This window comes from Atheta coriaria, unplaced genomic scaffold (genome assembly GCF_025399875.1).
Source record: "Atheta coriaria isolate IRGN ID8LTWV9N9 unplaced genomic scaffold, Caltech_Dcor_3.1 hic_scaffold_9_pilon, whole genome shotgun sequence".
NCBI lineage: Eukaryota > Metazoa > Arthropoda > Insecta > Coleoptera > Staphylinidae > Dalotia > Dalotia coriaria.
Window position 1 is genome coordinate 5,008,461 of NW_027045451.1, and position 13,340 is coordinate 5,021,800.

At 36.8% G+C, this 13,340-nt stretch overlaps 1 pseudogene; it reads right to left on the reverse strand.

Annotated features, from left to right (window-relative positions):
• LOC135799857 (mediator of RNA polymerase II transcription subunit 6-like) overlaps positions 1 to 2,157 on the reverse strand; it is a 49,400-nt pseudogene extending 47,243 nt beyond the window's left edge.
• Between the last annotated feature and the right edge of the window lie 11,183 nt (positions 2,158 to 13,340).

Sequence of the window (13,340 nt, forward strand, 5' to 3'; positions counted from 1 at the left end):
TTCTTGTACTTTGGATTCAGTTACGTATTGCTTATTATAACAAAATTACCTCCCAAATTTTATTCCCCAATAACATATGCGCTTGTTTCACGCAGAGGTAAGCCCTCAACTCCAGCAGTGAAGGATCATCAGGAAGAGCACGGACCTAACTTAAATTTCAGCGAATGCCAACGCTGCAGCGGCATCTGGAAGTCCTTCAACCAATTAACATTCTCCCCAACTGGTCCATTGATGACAACAAATTGCGAAAAAAGCGCGTCAATTCATCGTATTGCACTAATGCCTCATCATACAAACCTAACATTTCCAAAACCTGCGCCGTTCTCTTTGGAGTTTAAAATATTCCACAACACGTAGTATGGCCGTTTTCATACGCCGTACGCAGTCTTTAATTTCGCAATTTACCTTTAACTGATTAACACCAACTGGCCAGTTAAGACAATTCATGTGATACGCTGGCACTCAAACTTTTAGGTTGTGATGACATCGATCGCCATGTTTGGTCGCAAAATCACTTCGTATTTTGTCTAGGACCTTGTTGTTCTTGGTAGGGTTATTTTGCCCTCTTGCCATCGAAATTTTCTGTATCGTATTCAGAATGTGCGCGACGGTTGCTTCCTTGCAGTCATCAATGTCTTTGCTTTGTATAAATCAACATCCTAAAATATTTTACAATTAAATTTAATTAATATTTTATTTTGTGTTTTACAAATAAACTTACGCAGATAGTCCAATAAATATGAAAAATTGGATTTGTCTTATAAAGATCCCATTGAGTGTTCTTGGTAAACCTTTAGGGTGTTGGTGGTGAAATTGCTAATATGGACATCCGATTATTTACACCGAGAACCTCAAAGTTGCAGGGGCGTATACGACAGAAGCCTGATGACGTCTTCCGTACAACGGCACCTCTCAATTCCCCAGCACCTTAAAACATATTCATGAATAAATCCCAATTGCAAACTTGTTTACCAGCCCAAACTTATGGTGTCTGATAAAGATGCAATCTGTGTACTCTGGGTAATGATGGGCTTTCTATCGATAACAGTTGTTTCATGGGGTAACCTGCGTTCATCCCGCTGCGATTCTCATGGCAACTAGGACCAGGTGGCTTATGTTGTTGGTAGATTCAATTAACGCGCACTGCGGCGATAAAACTGTTGATTGTTTATCATTGCGCCAGTAGATTGCCGACGATAGTCAAAATCGGTTTGTTGCAAGTGATTACAGCGGTTTGCAAGTGTAAATCAGATGGTAATCGGGCGCGGCTCAGAATACGAATGATACAGGTGAACTGAATTCCAGTTGCCAGACCGTGCGTCAAATGTCAATTATGTTGGTTAGCCACAAGGTCCGCAATGTCAAATTGTAGAAAATAGGCCGTTGTTGTCGAAACTGTTTGAACTCGTGCCATATTTTTGGGCGGTAAAACTTCCGGGTTGAAGTGATTTTGTTTATCGTATTTTCTACATTTTAAACGTGATATAAATCGATCTTTTTGCTCATTTAGCAAAATAAAGTAAACAATTACATAAAATCAATACTGTAGTTTCGCATTTCCGTGATGCTTGGTGTTTCGCTGGGCATTCATTGTAGTCATTTGTCTCCAGGTATAACTGGTAGTGTGGAATGTCCCCGGCGTAGCGCCGTTTTCAACTTGATTTGCCATTTTCATCAATGACAAAATGCGCTTCTCTAAATCATTGGGTATGCAACTACTCCCCGGATGAGCGTTTGAGGAATGGGGATATCGTCTAATTTATTCAAGAATGTTTTGGTAGAGCTGGAAATGTTCAGGTAAACAATGAAACTGAGTGCTGAAGACGATAATACTCTCCGTTGGAATCACTATGACACCAGGTACCATCAAGTATATGGTGAGACTCGGGTCATTCAATTCGATTCTTGGCGTGTAATAACTTCCGGAATTTGCACGACTGACGGAAAATTGCACAACCATCCATAAACGATCTTAAAAAGGTAAAATGGTTATTTAGTGATTAATTTTAAGGTTATATTCTTACTTTCTTCATGAGGTGCTTGTAACCCTGCTCGCTTTGCATCTAACTGTGGTAACAACTTAGAAAACTCTTTACATTTACCAGATGCAAATTCACTTGATGATGACCTCTTTTCCGCTGCGCAAATTTTTCTCATCTTTACTTAACCGCTTCAATTTACCATCATGAGTCAGTATTAACGGGAAGTGGTTTATTACAAACTCGACGTTTTCTTGGTACCCTTTACTTTTAAACACATTACAACCGGAGAATTTTAAACTCCCCAAATTCCACATTTAAGCTTCCGGGGATAACTTCAACTACTTTTGGGGTTTAATATTTTATTGACGTTCTCACTCCAAAACAATTTCTTGGGGCCACATTGTACCTTCCAGAAACAGGACCGATAGTAATATCACTTCTATGAGGTGTGTCTTACATTTGTAGGTTATAACAAATGGTGGATAATTGTTGACTTGGCGATACAGAGCGCACATCACGGTCAGTTAACAAAACTTCACACATTGTTTTTCGCTGTGTAAACTTGTCCTGGTGTATCTGCAAACTTTCTGGTCTAAATCAGGTTTTGGGCCAGCCATAAATCAACAGACATTTGCCAGGAAGAGACGTGACATTACATGCGACTACATGGACCATTATTGTCTCACCATTTGTACCACGTGGAAGGGTTGTGATAAAACCTTCTTTCGTACGGAATTACCACTACTGTCGTGGTGCATACCCAAACACAAAACAAAACATAAATTCATATAAAAGGTTATAATGGAAATGTTAGGTTAGTTTTACTTATGTCCAATTTCATGTGCCAAAATATAAACACTTACTTATGAAACTTACTGCGCTGGGGTAAGGTTTTTCCAAAAACATTGGTAGTTCCCCAGATTCGGCCTATCACGCACATGCGTACTTTCCTAAACAAACTCCGCCACAGTATTGTTGGCTAAACCATGGTAACCCACTTTTCGGCCGTTTTCATAAGCAAAGAAATCAAACCTAAAATACGATATTTTGAATAAATTATCATTAATGCAAAAATAAAATTTACCCGGAAACATAAACAGCCGCATCCCAATGACTAACATCCAGATCATGGTTGGCGTTTGGGTTGAGGGGTGAGATCATATAATGTAGCGGCCGCAGGTTGTTGTTCCATAATATCTAATCTTACAATAACAATTTCCAGCGTTTGTCCAAGACTTGGATGATGATATAAATAGCGGACGCCATTTTAAATATGCCATTATCTGTCTTTTGGTAGCATCGTCGTAGGACATGGGAGCGAAAATGCACGATATGCTGCTGCATCAAGCTTACTACTGCTCAAAGTGCGTAACCACCTACTGGTTTGTTTCGTGCACGTTTGATCGGATTTTATTATGTTTTTGTCTAGATCACAGAGTTTAATAGTACTTGGGGCGTCATTGTGAGGTTAGGTGTGTCTTCTGGGTTAATTTTCGGGTATGTGTGGGGAATTTATGCTTACCGGGGTGAATTAAGTTGTTTTTATGCAATGGGAAATTATTTCAAGTGTTTTGTTTTGTAAAATAGCAAGCCATTCATAATAATGATTTGAATTTTTGTTATTTTATAATGTTTTTGTGTTTTGAATAAATATTTATACTTACAAATTCTTTAGGTACGTACTAAAAGCACCAACGTTTCATAATGCGATGAAGATAAGCAATTTTGGTTGTCTACATCACGTTTTTTGTAATATTTACGACGCCATCTTGATCGTACACATAGGATTTTTTAAATGTGGACTTATTAATTTGTTGTGCTGTTTGATGTGATTTAAAATAGTGGTTTTACGTATTAAATAATTGTTTTTGAGCACTCTCAAAACAGTAAATGAATAATCAACAACAGAATCGTCCTTCCATCAGTTCCTGCTGCGTTCCAACAATACTGGCTATAAATAATCTCGTATTCTTTGTTTCAAATAACTTCGTTCAATTGGTTCGATACTTCATCTTCTTTGTCAAATTGATGTTTTAAAGTTTGTCTCTGATGTTTGTCGAAATCAAACTGCTGAATCATCATCAGCACAATGGCACAAACTAATTGTGACTAAATCTCTTCAAGTATGAACATTAAACTCACAACAATTCCTATGTTGCAAAACGGTAATAACTTAAGCCGAAGTAATTTTCAAGCGCCATTTGGTTTTCTACTTATGTTAATTCACCCAGATGATGTTATTTATTTACGATGTTTTGGTTTTATAGAAAAGTTCCAAGAGATTATTGTTTTGTTTTTACGTAAAAAATTAAATCGCTGGTAGTAATTTATAATATTAGAATTGAATTAAGTTTAAAATTAGTGCGGGTGGCAAGCTGAACGTGTGAACGTGGCAGTGAACTTTAAATTGTACTTGAATACGAATTTTTGGTTCGGAACTTTTTAACAGTCACTATATAAGCAAAACAACATAACATGTCTTTCTGGAATAGCTTCACTGATTACAGTTATAATCATCGTATCAAAGGTGTAGTTATATATAATTAACAATTGTTTGTGAGTATAGAACTTAAGTTTTAAACAAAGCAATATAACTGTATTTTTCGTACATCTCTCTGTATAGATTACACCTAATGTAGGCAACATCACATACACCACACTTGATTCGTTCAAGGTTTTCTAATGTTTGAAGGATCAAAGGTGATTTGTAATTACATTTTCAGTATATTCCATAAGATTTTTGCATAATCACTAGTTACATTCAGTGTCAAACTAAGTTTAGAAGTGGAATAAACTTCAATATCCGAGGTGGGGTACAGGTGTTCACTGTGCAAATGACATGCGAATCGTGTGTGAAAACAGTCAGAAAAGAAGCACTGGAAAACGTGCCCGACATCCAAAACTTTGATAAACCTCACAACGAGCAGTGTTACAGTTGAATCTACTCTTCAGCTCAAAGGAAATATTAAAAACACACTACAAAGCACAGGCAAAGCGAGGTTGTTAGGGTTTGGGAGGCACCACAGCAGGAGTTGCTATTCTGGACCTGGACACGTTCATAAAGGTGTAATTGAGATTTGTACAAGAAGCAGAAGATGTATACATTGGCCAGTGGAACTGTTGATGGTCTTAATGCGGAAAACATCAATTAAAGTCATTGCATGAATGTGGTGACACATCACAAAAGGGTGAATAAATTATAAAAAAAAGTTGAGGATTTTTGTCTTTAAAGTATTAAATATTTTGAATTTTTGCAGGATGTGCAGTGTAGGTGACTTTTCAATCCAAGAAATCCTAATGGAAGGTATGGGGATCTAGGCTGCTTAAAGGCTGAAAAGATGGAAGATCAACATTTAGATTTGATGATTCGAGTAATTAAAACTGTGATATCATTGGGAAACTGGTGATATCAGAAGCATATGGCAGAATTTACGTAATAGATTATTGCAAGATCTGCAGGACTCTTCAAAATCAAAACAAATTCTGTGCTTGGCCCAGTGGGTTACAATTTGGAATGAAAAAAGTTGCACCTAATCCAACCTCATCATTTAGCAATGTATGTTAATATTAATTCCAAAGGGGTAACATGTGATTTTTATGTGAATTTACGCTGGTTGAAGGGAAACAATGAAGAAACAATGTAAAACATTTTTTGGTAATAAATATTTGGTGAATACTTAGGCCTTTAATACCACTTGTGGGGTTATTCAGGTCGTCCTGCTGCGTTTGCTCTCAAACCGTTGCTGCCGCCTGCAGCGTCCGCGCCAGTCAAAGCTACCGAAACGCATGGTGTTTGGGTCCCATTGTGTATCCAGCTAATGGCTACGGTACTTTGCGGCGCGTTTGCATAGTCGTCCGTCAAATTGGTCAGCAGCGTTCAACAACGCGTAGCACTCATACGATACCTTATTAGCAAAACAAACACATGAAGAACAGGCTTTGGTTTTGCAGAGATGTCAACCGAAATCGAGCATGATGACATTACCTGCGGAGGAGGCGTTCGACTTTCTTGTTTAAGATTGTACTTATCGGGAGACTGCGGCACCAGGAGACGTGCGTTGTACGGCACTTTGAAAACAGCACGTTTGTGGAGCGTCAGGGAATACCTCGTTTGGATTTTTCTACCAGAAACCAAGTCGTTGGCAGATGGCAAGAGAAGAAAGTTAAGTAAGCATTGAATATCTTCTTAAATATTACAATTTTTAACTTGGCTAATAAAAATTAAGTCCTATTGAACTGCAACAACAAAAAGTAAGGTAAAATTTCTTTTAAAAAAAAGTTAATTTTGTAATTTTAAGCAAAAAGATAAAGATAATTTCTTCTATTGCAATTAAATTTCTATAAGAATTTCATAGCAAAACACTGCATTTTAATTTGTAGCTGGTGGGATACGGCAGGCCGAAGATTTCACACCATCGCAGGTTGTACGCTCCCTGAAGCTTGAAGTGTTATCATAGTGTATGACATCACAAAACGCTCGTCCTTCCTGGCCGTATACCCAAGTGGATGGAGAGTACGACGGTACTCAGGCAACTGTGATTGTCGCGCGCTCAAAATAGGAAATAAAGCGGACATGAATCTCTGCGCGAAGTCGAATTTGAGGCGAGGCGATGTGCCAGTACATGCCGAAGGTGTATAAAATGTTAAGCTCAGTGCTAGAAGGTACCCAGCTTATTGAGGATGCTTTTCTGTGTGTTTGGCCACTGAACTAAAGGTAAGGCAAGGATACACTTGTTTACTAAACTGTTAAATTTTCTTAATGGAATGAGTTGGGTTTGTCTCTGGGTTTTCTTCTTTTATCAAGTTTAAAATTCCAGCAGGAGATCAGACAGAGGAAATAAACAGTTTTGGGGGTACAGATATACTGTAACATTCGTTTGTCGAAGTTTTTGTTTAGATTTAGTGGGCAATTTGGGTTGAAGGTTATTCGTGGCCGTATTATGGCTGGTCCATTAATTTAATTGAAAATCTCTGCATTACATTATTATTTTTTTTGTTCCTGTTACTGCATGAAACATATTCATCGTGCGTACGTCAAGTGTCAGTAATTCTATCATTACAAATGCAATTTTACTGATTTAACGGAATAAATGTAGTTTCAATGCTATTAGCTTTACTGCATGTACTAATTTTTAATTTGTTTGTGTTTTGTTTTTATTTATAGAGAGGCTGGTACATGCATCTGCTGATGGACGATGAGAATCATTTGCGTCTCTGGGTGAAAACCTCGATATCAAAATGCACAATGTGTTCAACAACACATAGCGAAAATTAGCATCATTATGAACATCCTTCTTTTGTTTTTATATTGTTTTGCAAGAAGCGTTTGCAACGTTCGCGTAAAGATTCTCGGTATTTATTTACAAGTCTTCCAAATGCAACCAAATACGCGGCTGCAGACAGAGTATTACGCTTTCAATTTCAACTGTAAACTAAACGCATGAATCGTATACACACGAATATGACAATCTCACCCACGCCCACTAACAAGCCAACAAGAATGGGCTCATCTCTCAGGCCTTTAATTAATTTAATTATAACTTAGTTAGCATAGCAATATACACCAGCAGCCAGGCGCGTCGTTGATTAAGTAATCAACAACCAAATGTAATAAGGCATTTGGCTACTCACGATTAGTTATTTATTAATTTGAAATGTTGTTTTGCATATCATACTTACCAATGTTATGGGATGTGCGATTTAGTATTAATAGCTTGTTTAAAGAAGTTTAATTATTTAATAATTAATTTACATGTAACATGAAATTTCGATGTGTGGAGAAGTGTGGGAGAGTGTTTGTGTTACACTTACTTGTAAGACAATTATTTTCATTACAGTGGAAAACATATGAAGTCACGACACAGATATGAAAATATCGCAAGGGGTGTAAAATTAATTCTTAATTGCTCATCGGAAGTCACGATAATTGTATTTACTCCATAAACCGCATCATAAAATCAGATAATAAAACAATTTAACTGCCTAGAAGATAAAATTGCAATATTTACTGGCAGGATTTTATCCAGCGTTGATCCACGCACGAATTGCAGCTGTTCTCGTCACTGGAATTGTTCCGGCGAATTTCCGCATCTGACACTGCTTAACGCAATAGGGTTTACCAAGTATAAATGTCACTTTCTGCGTCTACTGTTTGTGCTGTTCGGTCATACACTTAGGGCGTCGGCTCCACCCGCCAACAGCCATAAAGGAGGTACCTGCGCTGGTTGAGTGTGGGGGCGAGCACAACTCGGTTTTTGTTGGTGTTGCAGGTGTTGGATTTGGAACTTGTAGGTAATAATAAACATTCATCTATAAATTAAATTAAACGTAATTAAAAGACTTAAAACAAATTTAGGATTGGCAGAGTTGATATTATTTATACCTATGAGATTATCACATTCCGGTTTGGCAACTCTACGCAGGCACGGCAGGTAAAAGTAGCGCTAATACGTAATTAGCATCGGATTTGGGCAGCTCGGGAAAGACACGCAGGCCGTAATAAACCCCAGATACGAATTAAAACCAGCATCTCCACCAGAGTGTTGAAGGCGCTGTGTAGCCAGCTGTTGTTGTTCACTGATGGTCTGCAATCGGCGGTAGATTTAACGCAAGATCTGAAAATCCATTGAATCAACTGCTAGAGAGACTTTGGAGGTGTAGACGGTTCAACAGTGAACTCTTTAGCTTTAGATGCATATGAGAACTTTGTCTACATCCACTTTGCCCTTCTGCTATATCACACTAAAGACTGGAAAAACAATCAAAATTAAAACTGAAATGCATTTGTGATTGACCAAAAACTTTTACTTGAAATTGAATCTGCCAGTTTTCTTATCATGACTACTAATCACTGGGTCTCAAAGACTCTTAAACGCGTTGAAATGCTGCGCTTATGAGAAACTGCGATAAATCATCTGCGCCTTCATTTGTCCCTGCGCGCTCAATCTAAACAAATCAATTACAAACATAAAAACTTACAAAAAACACAAAAATATAACAATCATTACAAGGTACAGTGCAGTACGATACTGTACATAATAAAATTGCTTGCTGGATTTTGGAGACGTTTGCCGATTGAAACTACTCTGTGAATCGATCGCATGTGGATAAATCATCCCAGGACTGCAACTACAAGTAATAAATCAACTCTTAATCCAAACCTGGCTCGATGGGCTCGTATTCAACATTGTAGGTAAGCATGGGGTGCTCTTGGCGGGGCCATCTGCGTTGGAAGTTTAATAATGTACCCAGATGACTGTCCACATCGAATCTAACCAGGATGTTTTTATTAAAAAGCGGCCGTGGTGGCAATCAGGTGTTATCCGCGCGAATTTATGCATCTTCATGCGCGATGGACAAAGTTGTGTTACAGATTGGTTTAAGAGAATCCGCAGGAACAAACAGTGGATAGAACTGTCTGAAAATGCAGCTACGATATAACTGCTTGATAAATTGTTGAGGAACGTGAGTTTCCCGGTGGCCAGTAGGAGATTTTGTGTTTGTATTGAAAGAAGCTTGATTGATATTGCCATAGCAGACAAAAATGTAAAATTTAGAAATGAAGCATTTTATAATTTTTTAAATTTTTCATTTCTTCCTACAGTGTTGAATGTTTTTAGTTCTGATAGACCTGCTAGTGCTTCGTATTTTGGTGAGCTTTTTCTCTAAGTTCCCACATACTTGTAGACAACTCGGGTCGTTACCAACTGCTACAACTTAAAGTCAGCGTCTTCACGCATCACCCAGTTGAGGAAACACCCTTGACCACCTTGTTTGTCATTCTGAAACCATCACTAAAGAAAAATGATTAACAAAGTACAAAAATAAATATTTTATAGCATGCTGTTTCGTGTTTATTTCGAATAAGGCTACAGTAGCAACTTCGCTGGAAATTACATTTATCATCTCCTTTGCGAACTGAGCACAGCATTGCACAGGCATGTTTTGGTCATACGTACCATGCGTAAAGTGTAGAGAAATCATGGGTTTGTGTGTAGGTATTGAAACTTTATTTCTAGAAATACATTACCAAAACATACTTTTTCCGTAAACCAAAATGTCAGCCCGGTTTTGATAAAATAATCTTGTTGGTCCTAAACTTTCAGTAGCAACAACGCTGGTGTAATAGGTAATTGTTGTCCCTTGTGACTGCATTGCATTAGGAATAATTACAGCTGAGTAAACCAGTTGAAGTTAGGATTAATGCATAACACGGGACGTCATAAAGATTGTTTGACAGAACATACCAAGTGCATTTGGGAACTGCCAATGGAGGCTATGCTTTCTTTCTTGATTCAGGGCATATGCCTAGAGACATATTTAGGTAATTTATATTTGCAAAAGTGTTTCTGATGTTACCTTTAAGCCCTAAATAACGAAAAAATGCGGTTTGGGTGGACGCCATACAGCTTGATCTGTAATGTGAGAACCCATTCTTTAACAGTGATCGCTGGCTTGGTAAATCCTAACTTTGTACCCTGAAGATCATCTATACCAACAGATATTCACCAGAAAAGTCCCATTGGAGGACTTTTACTAAGGAGAAGCTTTGGGATATTACAATATTAGTTATAAAATTAATTATGAATAATTATTTGTGTTAAAATGTAATATTACTTATGTGCAGTCCATGGTGTGTTCAAATCGGAAACATAAACATATGTGAACCATAAATACGATGAGTCAGTATCTTCAACATCATTTTTGTGGTGAAAACAATAACATTGTTGCTTGATATTGAGGAAGTTACAACATTATTTAAACTAAAACACATGATAAATATCTGTAGTAGACAGCCTGTGTGAGTAGGTTGGTATACTAATATTAACAGTGATTTAGTGTTGTTTTGTTTAATTTATAGGGAAAATATAATTGTTCAACTTACGAAGATAGAACGCTTCGATTCGCTTTTTGTTGGTTTGCGCCGAACAGAGACAAATGATCCATTTTCTTACAGAGTAAATTGTAAATCTTCAACGGCTTTAGCAAGTAAAGCATAGTAAAGTTGTTTGGAAATATAATATCAATTTAGTAATCATTTATTGCGTGTTTTGTGGGAACTTCGTAAATATCGAATAACAAACTGGTTCGCGGTGAATATATGAAGCAGGTTTTTAACTGTTTATTTGAATGAATACCTCAGCCAACTTAATATGAAGTAGAAACTTATTCTTTCAATTATTTGTTGATTTCAAGGAGATTTCAGTAAAATTAGACCCTAAATAGGAATAATGTTCAAAAATTTACAAAAAATTTAAAACTTTGGTGCGTTTCTGAAAATTCGTAGAGAAAAATTATAGACAAAGTAATATCGGTTTATCTTTATGTTTTTTATATGAATTTTGCAGTACAAATTTAAATAAACATTGTATAACAGCAATAATCACTCTCCATCTCCTGTTCAACTTCCATTTTGCGTCTCCTCTCATCTCTCTCATATCGACTTTGTTAATCCTTCATCTTATTGCTCTTCATCATAAAATCCTTCGTCAACTTACTTTCGGTGAGAGCATATTTATTTTTAACGAATTGGGTGTGTGTTTGAGCTTGACTTCCAACTTCGATTGATTTCCGTAACATGTACCCCATAGATTTGTTCAAAACAGGTGTTTGTCGTGCTCATAAAACTTTGTCTCGCTTAACCAAGGTCCAGCTAACTTGTCAATTTTGTCTGAATATTCAGCGCGCGTGCGGCGTTGAATAGTTGCTAACGCCTTTTTTTGTTTGCCTATTTTCATAGTAAGCGCTCGCGATCCTTCCTTAAAGACGTTTGGTTTTAAGACGTTGAATATCGTTCAATTCAAGGCTGATTTCAAATCTATTATATAATTTTATATCCATCACTAGACACCATTCATCATATTATGCAATACTTTAAATTAAATTGATTAGGAAATATTGGTTTTCAACTGTTTAAAATATAAATTCTACATGGGCAACCAACATAACACTCTAAAATAGCAGGCTACAACTAAACAAGTCTTCTACATAAAAATACACTTGGTAAAACAAAACTTCCAAACAAAGAGCTCAAAAAATCAAATGTATATATTAAGATATTGGTATGTTTCATTATTTCAAATCAACACATACTTTTTTACGTGGCGGTCCTTCAGGAACATCATTTTGTCTGTATCTTCCCTCTGGCAGGAATCTGCTCCTCAGTTATAGCACCATCTTCCTTCTCATGAGCCAGCTGGCTTTGGTTTGAAAACTTTAACTGGATCATTCAGTTTCTTTGCTTTGGACGGTACAAGAGTCTTGTACTTCTTAGGTTTGAGCAAAATCTTGGCTATTAGGTCATTTGACCTGTGTTGGTATCATCACAGCTTCACTCTGCATCTTCATCACCTTCATCGTCTGTCGTAAAACCAGTTCCGCGTTCTTGATCATCAACTGGCTCTTCAAGTAAATATTTTCATAGTATGCTATACTCCGTCATCTTGTTCATTTAAATTTACTTCTATGTTGTGTGCGAAGTCCTTCAACGGCATGTACAGAGTTCTTCTTCCTGCGACGAATTCTTCATCGCTACTGTCCAGTATGTTTCGGTGACCACAGCGCGGGAGTTACAGCCATCTTCACCGTCATTTTTATACATTTTATTAACTAATTATAAATTAATGATTATATGGTGAAACCCGTGTTGTTTCAATCGAACAGTTTGTGTGAGCTCGTCAGCGTGATGTGATTGCACATGAGCTTTTGGTTGTGCATGCATTATTTTGCAGCAAGCGTTTTTGTGACATGATTGACAAAGATAGAATATGCACCTGAATATAAATTTAAAAATTCATTATGTTTTTGTATAAACAATCATAAAATAAAGAAAGAAACTTTTACATTTTAACTAAAATAAAGCTTTTAATCTATATCTTGCGCTTATTTTTTTATCTAAAAAAAGTGTTTCTTTTTACACTGTAAGTTTGAAACAGTCTGTGGAGTAGGAGTTTGAAGTCGCTGTGCTTTTCCAGTGGACAACAAGTCCATCAAAACTTTATTGGTGTTTGGGCTGTAAGAGCCTCATTAAATACTGTAAAAATATCATGCAAATCAATACGGTAAATGCTTCAACGGTGTAACGCATACGTCGCTCATTTTACGTTTTTATAATATTGACGATGGAATCGCTTTTCCTTTACATGCGTTACTTTCCTGGCAGTTTACATAAGAATTCAAAGAGGTATAATGCATTCATTATTGATGACCGACTCGTCAATAGTTTGTACAATTGAATATTCCAGTAAGTTTGTTTATACATTTGTTTATATTTAGATGTACTTTATATTTTACACTATTATATGTGCTGTTTGTGAGATTTATGTAGAAATATATATGCATTAAGGGATACTTTGCAAA